The 13,402-nt window shown below is 52.1% G+C and overlaps 1 long non-coding RNA gene across 2 annotated transcripts in view; it reads left to right on the top strand.

Moving 5' to 3' along the window:
* The window catches only part of LOC123821739, an 18,507-nt gene extending 5,105 nt beyond the window's left edge, over positions 1 to 13,402 (top strand). Inside the window, exons 2-4 of one of the 2 annotated variants that reach the window (XR_006786159.1) lie at positions 9,254 to 9,416; positions 10,540 to 10,634; positions 12,156 to 13,402. This is a non-coding gene — a long non-coding RNA (uncharacterized LOC123821739). Of the gene's footprint in view, positions 1 to 9,224; positions 9,417 to 10,539; positions 10,635 to 12,155 lie in introns of both variants that reach the window. The other variant, XR_006786158.1, reaches the window with a different exon arrangement.

The following is a 13,402-nucleotide window of genomic DNA, read 5'->3' as shown; positions in this document are numbered from 1 at the left end:
ACTTGGCCTCACCAGGCTACCCGCCGTTCATTAGCAATTAGCTTCAGAGGCATTCTTTATTTAGCTTTTTATGGGTCAAACATAGAGATGTGGTTGTATAGGTATGAGAGTTAAACCAAGCTTTTGAGAATCTAGCAAGGGGTGTCAAACTCATTTTCACTGGGTGCCACAGCAGCCTCGCAGTTGCCTTCAAAGGGCCGAATGTAGCTTTAGGACTGTGTACGTGTAACTATTCCTTAACTAGGGGCAAGGAGCTCAGCGCTGCCGCCGGGCAGAAACAAGGTGGAGGGCTGGATTCGGCCCTTGGGCCTTGTGTTTGCCACCTGTGTTCTAGACTCATTTTCTCTTTCTAAGCTAGTATGTTCTATGCCATCTTGCACAAGTTTTCTGTGAACAGCAATGCAGCATGCCAACCCCACATATGTAATGTTTCAAATTGTTAACATCTAAAACTTTAACTGATAATTAAAGCTAACAATGTCTGGTCTTCATCTTCTTTGCAGACCACAGAGAGCTCCACTGACACTCTAACAATGCATTTTTAAATGATAGAATCAGCCCCGGCTGGCGTGGCTCAGTGGATTGAGCACCGGCCTGCGAACCAAAGGGTTGCCAATTTGATTCCCAGCCAGGGCACATGCCTGGGTTGCTGGCCAGGTCCTCAGGAGGGGTCATGTGAGAGGCAACCACACACTGATGTTTCGCTCCCTTCCTTTCTCCCTCCCTTCCCCTCTGTCTAGAAATAAATAAATAAAATTTTTAAAATTTAAAAAAAAATTTTAATTATTTTATTGTTTAAAAAAAATTTTAAATCCTATTTATTATACCTATCTCCTTGCTCATGATGCTGACCAATTTTTCCGGCTTTGTGTCCTTGTATTGTTTTGAATCAAGGTATTTGTCATATACCCAAGAAACATTTTCTGAACACCTGCTCCAGGTACCAAGTACAGGGTCTTCAAAGGAGATTTTTACCCCCCAAGTGCAGCTCTACAGTTGGGTTTTAATTATCCTGAGCCCTGGTGGGGGCAGGGGGTGGAGAGAGTAGACGCGTGGGGAACTCACAGCCACTTCTTGGACACAGACTTGTCCAGTTCCCGGGAAATCCCCTTCATTAGGAAAAATTAAGTCAGCCCTTGGAGACAGTCCTGATTTCTGTCGTTTTTTCTTTGCCACCCATTCAGTGCAAATAACAGTGCTTTCTGCAGAGCATTCGCTGTGCCAGCGTGACTGCTCACCACGAACTCCTGACTTCCACCAGGGGCACGGCACACACCGCCGGAGCCGAGTTCCTTTTCTAGCTGATGGTCTGTCCCCTGCTCGTGTTTTTTGAGTCATAGTATCTTCAGCCCGGGGGATGAATTACGGTTGGTCTAAACCAACGTTTGCTAAAAGGAGTGGTATCAGAATTTTGTGTAGGGCGAAGCTTTTGTTGCGTGCAAAAGTGCTCCGTGCGTTTGAGGACCGTTAGCACCCCTAGACCTACCCACTGCACCTCAGTAACACCTCTCTGTCTGTGTGACAGCCGAAAGGGCTCCCTCTACATTTCCAGCGCCTCTCGATGGGCAGGAGGCCTCTGGTGAGAACCCCCAGTCAAGTGTGGGTGCAGTGACCTTCCTTACCAAACAGTGGCGTTTAGTCTTCTTCCAGGCAGAACTGGCCAGCTGACCAGTCCTGGCCCCAGGCCAGAGGAAGCCTCCTGCGGTTTCTGAGAAAGGTTATCTTCCCTGGCAGGAGAGGCGTGTGGGAGGAGAAAGTGCTTTGTTCGGCCCCCCTTCCCCCGCCCTTCTTGTCTGTCGGCAGTGGCGGGGAGAGGAGGCTGTAGTGGAGGGGGGGCATCCCCAAATCCCGGATGCCATGGTGAGGCTTCCACACTAACCCAGGGACAGCCAGTCGCTGGGCTTTTGATGAAGTAGAATAGGAATGTCTTCGTGTTTTAAATTACCGCCCCTCAGGGTCACTGTTGCCGATGGCTTAACATATGCTGACTTACACAATTGGAGAAAAAGGGAGTTTACATTGTAAACAAGTTAAAGAAAATGGAAAAGGACCAACAAAGCTAGGTTTTTCTCTGAAAAAAAAAATATATATAATAAAGCAGTTCACCTCCAGAGAGTTGAGTGAAATCTAAAAGCTCAGAGAGGACTTGGTTTCCTTCACTGAGCGCACGATCAAACGCAGCCGCTCTTCCTGGGTGTGTTATTGCGCTTGTGATCGCAGCCCTCCCGCTCAGCGAGGAGCGAGAGCAGACGCTGAAATACCGCGATCTGCTCCCGGAAGACGGGACTTTATGACATAGACCTAGCTCCATGGGGCTGGACAGTCTTATTCCCCACACTTTTCAGAATCCTCTTCTGTTGGCCTCTGCTGCATGCTAACTGTGCTCAACCTGTGGGTACACCAGGTACGTTTTTGGCGGGGAGGGTGGAACACTCATGAAACCCCTTTTAATTTTTACAAAGGGCAACTCTTTATTACCAGTGAACTAAAAGACCCACTTGTTTCAGAAAACAGTGCATCTAAGAGCCTTGTGCCAGCCCTGGCTGGCGTAGCTCAGTGGATTGAGCGCGGGCTGAGAACCAAAGTGTTGCAAGTTCGATTCCCAGTCAGGGCACATGCCTGGGTTGCAGGCCATGACCCCCAGCAACTGTACATTGATGTTTCTCTCTCTCTATCTCCCTCCCTTCCCTCTCTAAAAATAAATAAATAAAATCTTTAAAAGCCTTGTGCCTGTTTTCCCCTGGACACATCACGAAGCTGTACTTCCGCCAGAGCAGAGCCCCAGGCTTGAGGCAGCTGTAAGTCTGTATGATCGCACTGACCGCCTGCTGTGGACATCGGTTAGGAACAACGTAAGACCTACATCCATGGCTCTCTCCTGCCTTTATTAACCTCCTAAAGATCGTCCTCTGCCCTGCTCATCTGTGTCCATGTCTTCATCTCTTCTCATGGACCGCTGCACCGGCCTTATAGTTGGTCCCCTGCCACCCACAAAACCTTCTTCCACACGGCAAGCAAGCTGGTCCCTAATACAGTTCTGGGAGGTGTCCACTCCCGGGGAGATGGAGTGGGCACATGCTTCCATGTTCCCCTTATTGAGCACCACTGAAAAGCCTGGACATTTTCTGTAAAACAAGCACAAGGCACCCTGACTAGGTAACTGAGGATGACACAGGGGCGAGTCCCTTCGGCTTTCTTTTTGCTGCCTGAAGCCCAGAAGCTGGCAATCTGGAAACACCACCAGGTGCAGACATAGCATGCTCCCCAGCAAATGGGCTTCCTCTAAGGGCTGGGGAAGGGTCAGCCCCACAAGACAGAAAACCGTAGACAGCAACCATCCTCTCCAGCCAACACGCCCATCCACACCAGCACAGCCTCCTGGTCAAAGCACCGGTGACCTGGGATGCGGTGGACTGGGGTGACACCAGGGCAAGGTTATCTCACAACCTGGGCTCCCTGAATCTGAGTGTTTCGTTACACCTTTTCAACAAATGGAAAGGCAGTGCTTTGTAGAACTCTGGGAAAGAGCGCCACCTAGCGAGGGAATAAAAGCAAAAAATCTAAATGCTGTTTGTGCTTCCAAGCCCTGGGTCAAAGCCAAGTTCGTGTGGGCTCTTAGAAGGCCACACTCCAGGTCCAGACTGGGGAGGAAGGCAGGGGTGCACAGTCAGGAGAAGGGACTTCATTAGAAGACCAAATGGAGTGTGCTAGTTTGTCCCGGATCAAATCCAGGCTCGTCCTTCTTGGAGAGGTTCAAGTCTGTATGAGACGTGTCACCCAGTGGGAGACTCAGGGAAATCCAAGATATGCTGGGCTTCTGAAGAGGAAAAAAAATACAAGGAAAGGTGTAGACAGAGAGGTGGGAGGTGATGGCCAACACTTTGGCAGGTCTTCTACGTGCTTTGTTTCATTAGTCCCCACAGAGGGCTCAGAGACAGCAGGTAAGGGGGAAAACCTCACCTCGGATGAAAACAAGCTGATTTCAGAGTCCACTCTCCTAAACACACACCACAGGCTTCCCTTAGGGACCTGAGCACTACTAGAAACCTTTCACAGAATAGTGGTATAACCGCTGCAGCGAATGTGACTTAAGGTAGGTTTCATCTCATCAGACGGATAGCCCTAAGTGTCTCCTTTTCGGGACGTTCTTACATCATGCCCATTGGTCCTTGAGCTGAATGAATACCAAGTCCTCCTCTCAGTAGGAGAGAGCTTAGACACGGGAAGGCTGTCTCGTTCCTAGGAGCGAAATGCTTCCGACAGCCAGATGACCCAGCACGTCTGTGCTGTGTTTCTGCGCAGACGAAAGATAGCCAAATGGTCGAGGGCGGGTCTGGGTGGGAGGTGAGCTAAAAGGGGCGGCGGTCACAGAGTCTTGAATTTTTTTTTTTTTAATTTTAAGTTTAGAAAGAGAGAGAGAGAGGAAGGGAGAGAGAGAGAGAAATATCCATTTGTTTTTCCACTTAGTCATGCATTCATCGGTTGCTCATTTCTGTGCCCTGACTCGGGATGGGACCCACAACCTTGGCTCACTGGGACAACACGCCAACAGAGCTACCAGCCAGGGCGAGTCTTTCTTAGAAAGGAACACCAGGCTGTCCAAGGCCATGTGCTGACAGCATGGAAAGCTTAGGCGTGTTCAGGCATGCCGAAATTTCCAGAGGCTCGTTCTTCGAGCCGGGGGCCCTGGAGGTAGAAGTGGTTCCGGATGGAGGATGGAGGTGGGGCCTTGTGCTGGCCAGCTACTTTCCGAGTAGGGGACCCGGCCCCTCGAAGACGGGACTGGGAAGGGGTGGGGGAGTGTTCCAGGGCCTCAGACATTGAAAGCAGGGAATGAGCGAGATGTGGAGGGCAAACGCCAGGAGGTGAATGTGTTGGTGCTGCGTGGGAGTCTCCCCTGAAGGCATTGAAGAGATAATAAGTATTTACTAAGTTTGTAAAGGATAAACCCTGGTATGGCTTTGACCTTGGTGTTTTCTGAAATTCGCTGTGTGTGTGGCTTTAGCCTTGGCCTTTGGAAAAGCTGGAGTTCTGTTGTCATGAGCTTCAGCCATGACCTCAGTAGTAATCTAGCAGCTGACATGTTGGGAAATGATTATAATGAATTTATAAAAATGAATTTAAATTTAAACTACTACTACTCAGTATTTTAATAAGAGAGTAATTTTATTTATTTTGAATAAAGCCTCAGCTTTATTCTTGATTTTCTAAAGTTCATTCTGTGGTGGTGTTACTTGTCTTTGATGAAATATTGATGATAACAGTTTGGCCATTAGGCATCCAGCTGGAGTGTGCATTTGTTGCATTTCTAAATTCTTTACAAAATGACTGAAGGAGAGCAGAAGATGCCACCCCACAATGTGCCACTTTGGCTTGTAGGTTGTTTTGAGCGGAAGTCAATCAAGGCCCAGCAGACCCAAGAAAAGTGTCTGCCTCCCCCTGACCTAAAAGAGTGCACTGGGGGGCCGGGTCCAGCGTGAGTACTGTTATCAGAGATAACTTTTTATTTGTAAAACCTATCTGTGTGGCAGGGCAAGCGTCTAATTACCAAACATCTCTTCCCCCACCTGAGTCACCACCCTCCTCTCCTTGGGAGACCCAGCCCCGGTCCCATTCTGAGCCTCAGGTTCCTGCTTTGCCCTTGAGTCTTGTAACTTGGGGCTCCTGTACATAGACAATTAAATTTGTGGGTTTTTTTCCCTCCAGTTAATCTATGTCAATTTAATTATTAGATCAGTCAAAAGAACTTGGACCCTGGCTGGCGTAGCTCAGTGGATTGAGCATGGGCTGCAAACCAAAAGCATCGCAGGTTCGATTCCCAGTCAGGGCACATGCCTGGGTTGCAGGTCACGACTCCCAGCAACCGCACATTGATGTTTCTCTCTCTCTCTCTCTCTCCCCCTCCCTTCCCTGTCTAAAAATAAATAAATAAAATCTTTCAAAAAAAAAAAAGAACTTGGAAGCATGGAGGAAAATTTTTCCTCCCCTGCATGATGAATATAACTATGTCATCACGCTTCATGGTATCCTGTGAATATTAATTTATATCTTAACAATGACCAGTTGTAGAAAAAAATATATATATATATATTTGTGTGTGTGGACTGGACTTGTTAAATACTCACCGACTCTCCAGACCCATTTCCTCTTCTTCCTGGTCACAGAGGTGAGCTACGGGGTCCCTCTTCCCTTGCGGTCACGTGTGGCCGTGTGGCTGAGTTCCAGATACTGGCATGTGAGAGGGGATGTATAGCGTTTCCAGGCTGGGCCCCAAACAAGCTTTCTCGTCCTCTTCCCACCTTCCAGCTGATGGGGAGGAAGGCAGGGAACATGCATGCTGGGCTGCGACGGGGTTTGGTGATGGGGTTTACATATAAAAGGAAGAGACAGGAGTTGAACTGTCCAAGCAGCTGATGTTTGTTATTCTTCATGCTCTTCTGAAAGAATTCCCAGAAATGCTTAGAAAAAAAAAAAGGAAGCCATAAATGTCTAGAACAATCTAAGTTACAAATTTGCATATTGTTTCTAAATTTAAAGGGCACCTTTGGGTGATCCTAGGAAAATGGTGTTGTAAGCTCTAAAATCCCCACTGAGATGACTCATGGGGGAAAGAACTCACAGTCCTGCTAGAAATCCAGAGTTACGCTCCACTGCCAAAAATAAGAGAGAACTTTCCTAGTAGACATTTTATTACTCGCTAGTACAAGTTGTCAGTACATTGGGTAACCATCCCATTGAGTAACAGCATCTCATGGGATGGGATCATAAGGTGACTTCCTTCTTGTTACTCACGGTGTCTTGCACTGGCCTGATGAGTTAGTTTGTTTTTCTTTGTCCCTGGACCCGCTGCGGGTCACCTGATTCTTAGGTAACAAAAGGTCACGTAATCACTTCAGCCAGAACACAGCTGTGTCTTCGACGCCCAGTCCTGTGTAACAGAACTCGGACTTAAAATGTGGAGGCTTCGCCCTCTCTGTCGCAGGTCTGAAGCCAGCCAGCAGCCCTGGGAGGGGGGGGGGCGTGCGGGAAGAACAGGTGGGAGCTGGTTGGCGGCTCCTGTTTCCCTGCCCGTCTGGCCCCTCCTCCGTGAGCCGAGGTTTCTGCCTTCCCGGGGAGGGAGGAGGTGTGGGGCAACTCTTCCGGTGGTGGCCTGTGACAGGCACGTCGTGAGGGCATCGTGCTTGACTGCTGTTGTCTTTTTACTTGCCTGGCAGTTGTTCCAAGTGGACTCTTTCTGTCCACGATGGGGTTTTGCAGCCCACCCCATCGCTGAGAATGTCTCTTCTAGAGCTCAGTCCAAAAACTGAGCGCTTCTGCCATGCTTAAGAAAAGAAAACCAAACCTGTCCTTTGAACTTCAAAAGGTTACGCTAAAGCTAAAAGAAAAGTAGGCCAATGGAAAGTCGAATTTTAACAAAAATAGACATTATGTCAAAGACCATTTATTTTCACTATCTTATAATTTTATTTGTCAATCATACCTCAGTCAAAGTGGGGGTGGGGGTGGGGGAAGAAGAATGGAATAGCCACAGTGTGCAGGTGCGTGGCATCGCCCAGGTGGAGAGACAGCGCAGACTGAGCTCAGGCCCCGTGGGACCTCAGAACTCACACAGCCAGGAGCTCCGGGGGCCAGCAAAGACCAGGCATTGGAACGCAGCTTCCAGAGTGCACTGTGGAGGTATCTGTCCTTCAGTCAGCTGGAAGACACGAAGTCTTTTTATTTCATGTGGTCAAAGTTGGGGGCCGAATAAAATGTCACATGCTTACCTTAAAAAATGTATCTGAACTCAACACATACGAATGCAGGATCCTTCAGTACTTTTCAGATGAGGAGACGGGAAATTGCCATCTCCACCCTGCTGATGCCTTGTCTGTGATTCCCATGTTCAGTTCTCTGAGGCGGAGTGGGAGTGGAAAGACCCCTGCAAAGCAATCTGCTCCTTTAGCTTTTTTTAAAAGATTTTATTTATTTTTAGAGAGGGAAGGGAGGGAGATAGAGAGAGAGAAACATCAATGTGCGGTTGCTGGGGGTTATACCCTGCAACCCAGGCATGTACCCTGGCTGGGAATCGAACCTGTGACACTTTGGTTCGCAGCCCGCGCTCAATCCACTGAGCTAAGCTAGTCATGGGCGATGCTCCTTTAGCTTTTTAACCACTTCCCCACTCCGCCCCATTTCTTTTGCCCGCCTCTAATGGAACATTGATTGCTTTCAGTGGCTCCCCTTTATGGAGTCTTTCCAGGGCGTTCCATGTACTTTTCATTAAAATTATTTTTTCCTTTTCAGACTCATTTTTTTATCAGCTTTAGCATTGAATGAAATTACGTAATTTCAATAACCGGGAAGTAGGTAAAACGCGGCCTAAGTGTTTTGGGAACAAATACGCCCGGCGCTTGGTAAGCAGGCGGCTCGACTGTTGGCGGCAGTAGTGAGCACCCCAGCCCTGGTCGCCGCAGCGCCGCCCGTGGCGGCCGCTCTGGCCGCTCTGCAGGGGAACTGGAGGACGTCTGTTCACCCGGAGAGTCGTTGACGTGAACTCTGTATCACAAAGCTATTATGCAGGCGTGGGCACAAGAGGGTTTACAGTTGTTTGAATGGAAAATGATACAATAAATCATAATACAAGAATAAATCCCGTGTCTTGAATACTCGCAACTCTAAACCGGCTTTTGCCCGCCCCTGCCTTGATTCTGCCTGGAACAGCGCGGCAGCGTGGAAGAGCATGGGCCCTGGGGTCAAGCTGATCTAGGTTTAGATCCTGTGTTACTTGTTTCTAGCTCAGGGCCTTTGGGGAAAAAAACTTCCTCTTTTCTCAAGTTCTTTATATCTGTAACACTTGGCAAACCATGAGGATGAAACAAAACCAGCGGGTAAAGATTCTTGCGTGTAGGTGTTCCGTAAGAAAGAGTTTTTACTGTTATCATTGTGGTGTGTGGTTGCTACCCTGTTGATCGCCAGCAGTGGGGGGAGCTGGCTCCCTCTCCCGTTTCCCCCTTTGCCCGATCCCCCGACGTCCGGCACGCAGCCGTCCACGTGATGCCGGTCAGATGGCACGTGCAGTTGTTCCCAGCTGCGTTCACCTTTGATCAGAGACGCGTGCGTGACTGCGTGCCCAGGGTTCCCCTTGTGGCCAGGACGTGACTCTTCCCCAGCTTGCTGTCATCATTCGGCCTCACTCGGCTCTAATGTATCGGGTTTTGCTAACTGGTTTTTCCTCGTAACAGATACGAAGGACTTCTTTATTCTTCCTCAGAGGCTCTTCGCCTTCCGACTAAGTGCTAGCCCATCAGACCAAGCTTCGGGCCAGGACTGTGTGGAGGCCAGGTGAACTTGAACATGGAGAGCTGGAGCGCCATCAAACCCCGCGCCTCACCTGCCCCGAGCCTCACCTGCCTGGCACCTCGGGGTGCAGCCAGGTGCCTCTCGTCTTCCTCTGCTCCCTTCTCGGTTCCTGCTCCTGCTCCTCATTTCGGTCATAGTTTTCTCTCTATGACAGTGGTTCTCAATGTTGGGGGCGGGGGGCTGATTTTGGCCCCCAGGGGACATCTGGCCCTGCTGGAGACATTTTTGGTTGTCGCAACTGGAGGTGGGTGAATGCCGCTGGCATCTGGCGGGTAGGGGCCGGGGACGTGCATAAATGCCCCACCCGACACAGGACAGCCCCTGCAACAGAGAATCAGCTGGCCCAAAACGCCAACAGTGCCGAGGTTGAAAAGTCCTGCTCTCTAGGTTGTGGCCTTTGACCCCAGGCTCCAGTCTTTGGGTAGCTTCAGGCCGTCCTGTCAGCTCTCCCAGACACCACTTCCTGAGTGACAGGATCCTCGGGACTGTGGCAAAGGTCCTGAGAGTGGGGACGATGGCTGGTCCCATACCCAGCTTACAACTGGTGAAGCAGCCAGAGGCCTGATGGGTTTGATGGGGTCGGCACGCTGTCACTGGAGGAGCACGAAGGTTAGGACGCTGACCGCAAGCCTTTCCCACCACCAGCTGCAGCCCAGGGAGTCAGCCGAGGGATTCCCCAAAGCCTGGCGCGCAGGTGGGGAGGCTCGTGCTCTGGACAGGCTGTGCAGGTCGGGACCCCACTCCCGACGGCTGGGCGGGGAAGAAACCGGAGCTGTCTGAGGCTTTGCTTTAGCAGAGTGCTGGGCTCTCCCCTTTCCCATGTTACTCCTCTCTTGTGCCCTTGGAAAAACGGGGGTCCAGAACCTCTGCCCCCTGCACATTTGGGGTGAACTAGGACACGGGCATCCACTTTTCCTCGGGACGGCTCTGAAGGGGGAGTCATGAGCCGGTCTTAGGGAGCAGGTGGGGGAAGCATGAAACAGGCCACCCTGGTGGCTGCACGGCTGCTTGAAGGTCCTTCCCCCAGCAGAGGGGCAGGGGCGCCACACCTGGGCAGGCGCTTGGGCCCCACGTGACTGACAGCCAGGGTGGGGGTGGGGGAGGGGGTGAAGCCGAACCAGGCACGTCGCCTGTACAGAGCCTGTGAAAATGAAGTCGAACTAGACCGGGAGAGAACACACACCTCTTTTCTCTCAGCACCTGACTGCGGCTGGAGCCGACGTCCCCAGTGCCCGGGCCGGATGACAGCCAAGCAGGAGCCAGCTGAGAAGGGCTGTCCCTCCTGAATGCAGGTGCCGCCAGCAAGGCCTTTGAAGGAGCTGGTGGGGTGCGAGGGGAGTGCGGTGGGGAGGGCCCCGGTGGGAAGGAGACCCTGTGACCGTGACGATGAACTCCACAGTAGCTGACACTGTGACAGGAGATTGCATTACAGAAATTGCTGAACTGCTGCGCGAGTTTGCTTGGGCTGCCGCGACATCATACTGCAGCCTGGGCGGCTTCAGCGACAGAAATCCATTTTCTCACCGGTCTGGAGGCTGGAGGTCTGGAAGCCTGAGACCGAAGTGTCGGCAGGGCGGGGTCTTTCTCGGGTCTCTCTCCTGGGCTTTCGGACGGGCGTCTTCCTGGTGCACCCTCTCACCCGGCCACCCCGCGGCCCGCGTGTGTGCTGTGTCCTTCCCTCCTCGTCTCTTTAGGGCGTCAGCCGCACTGGTTCGGGGCCACCCCGGGGTTCTGCTTTTCACGTAATTCCCCGGAGGCTCTCCTTCCAAACACAGTCAGTCTGCGGTGTTGGGGGTTCGGACTTCAGCAAAGGAACTTGGGGGACAGGAGGCAGCTCCGAACAACGGGTCTACTTCCTGAGCTGGCCTGGGACAACACTAAGGCGTGTCTGCTTAAGGGGGACTGGAATGTCCAGGGTCAATGTTGAAATTGAGAGAGCTTCTAGTTTGTACATCACCGATAGGACATGCACATTAACTGTCGCAGGGTGAAAACACAGGCTTACTTCGCATGCTTTTATCCGATTTCCCATGGAAGGGCTAATGCAGCCGTGAGCCAGCACCAGGGCAGGGCGGCGGCGGTGGTGTTCCGGGGCACGCCTGCATGGGACCCATGTCTGTACCTCTCCCAGTGGCCCGAGTGCTGGCGTGAGCTGCCGCGGTACCCGAGGCCACGTCTCCTGCATGCCTGCTCTGGTTCTTCAGAGTGGACCCCACGGTGTGGGGTGCAGCCCCCGGCCCGTGCTGGGCAGGACGGGCAGCCAGCCTGTGAAGCTTGTGCTTGGTCGCTGCCTCGGTGGCCTGGGTCCGTTCACCTTGGGCAGCTCCTGAGAGCCATTCTCCTAGTGGTGCCCATGCACCTGGCCTCACGCCATGAGGCGCCCCGGGGTGCTCTAGCTGGAATTGTGTGGTGTAATGACCGACAGGGCTCCCTGCCCCTTATGTAGAATGCCCTCCTGGCCTTGTGGTTTTTACCTAGTGTGCTTGTTAATTTTGTGTGTCCACTTGGAGGTGTTCTGGGGTGAGGTTCACATTTACATCAGTGACTCTCGGGTAGAGCAAATTGCCCTCCGTAAGGTGGGTGGGCCTCGTCCAGTCCGGGAAGGCCTGCTGGGAATGACACTGACCTCCCCCGGAGCGAGGGGAGCCTCCTCCTCTTGAGGTTGCCTTCGCCCTGGAACTGCCCCTGTGGCTGTCCCAGGTCCCCCCCTCTGGCAGTTCACACTGCAGACTTGGGACTCGCCGGCCTCCATCATCACGTGAGCCCATTCCTCATGATACATCTCTTTCTGTCTTTCTCTACACATCCCGTAGGTTCTGCTTCCCTGGAGAACCCCACCTAATACACCTGGCGCAGTGACGATGGCGGTGCTTCCGGGTGGACACTGCAGGCTGAATGGAGGGATCTATGGAGGAACCTGCTGGACCCTAAATATGGGGTGACTCTCTCTGCGCCCTTCCCTCATTCCACTCAGGTTCCCAGGTTCACGGCTCGAAGGTCTGATTCTCTCCATAGACAAGGGCAGGTGGAGTCAGTTAGGTGGGCCAATGCCAAGGGCAGCTCCCGGAAGCTGGGTCTTCCCTGAGGCTAAGAAGCCAGTGTGAGGAAAGGGGCAGGTGGCCCAAGGTGAGAACCCAGGAGCAGCATCCAGCTTCAGGTCCAAGAGTTATGACCCGAGTCACATGCAAGAGTCGCTGTTCATGGGAAGGAGGTGAGATGGCTGGCGCTGTGGAAACTATTACGGATCATGAGGCAAGCAGAGGACAGGGAGCCCGCGTCTGCGATGATGCTGTCATCCCAGCCCTGGATTGCGGACTCCAGGTCTCTCTACAGGAGGGAAGCCATTCCTCCGCGTTTGGGACACTGGCTGGTGCTCGGTTACTCGATGCGAATGCAGTCGGTAACAGGCTCACAGTGACTTCACCTCCACCCACATCTGCCTCCTCCGGCCAGTGGTCTTCAGAGGTTCATTCAGCGGGAATCCACGGTCACGGTGCCCTGATGCAGCAGAGGGCATGCTGAGCTGGCTGAAGGAGTCTGGGACGGACCCCAGTCAACTGGACTCTATCCGACTCCTCGGGCTAATTGGATTGAACGAGTGCTGCTTGCAGTTGCCGCACGAAAAGGAAAGAGGCCTGTGTGTGGGGCATGGTAGGTGAAGAATGTAAGAAACTTCCTTCTCACCCTGGCTGGGGAGCTTAGCCAGTTAGAGCAGGGGTCCTCAACCTCAGGGCCCAGGGCTGTGGACCGGTACTGGGCCGGCCTGTCAGGAGCCAGGATGCACAGCAGGAGGTGAGCTTGAAGGAATGCATTTGAATCATCCCAAAACCATCAGCCCCACCCTGGTCCATGGAAAAATTGTCTTCCATGAAACCTGTCTCTGGTGCCAACAAGGTTAGGGACCACTGGGCTAGAGCATGGTCCTGATACACCAAGGTTGTGGGTTCGATTCCCACGCAGGGCACATATAACAACCAACCAAAGAGTACATATAGTAAGTGGAACAAATTGATGTTTCCCCCTCCTCCCTCCCTCTCTCTAAAACCAATAAATAAAAAAT

The sequence above is a fragment of the Phyllostomus hastatus genome, unplaced genomic scaffold (assembly GCF_019186645.2).
Source record: "Phyllostomus hastatus isolate PE091 unplaced genomic scaffold, TTU_PhHast_1.1 phas_contig_40, whole genome shotgun sequence".
NCBI classification, from domain to species: Eukaryota; Metazoa; Chordata; class Mammalia; order Chiroptera; family Phyllostomidae; genus Phyllostomus; species Phyllostomus hastatus.
The sequence above is the reverse complement of the archived record's forward strand: the minus strand, read 5'-3'. Positions and strand labels throughout refer to the sequence as shown.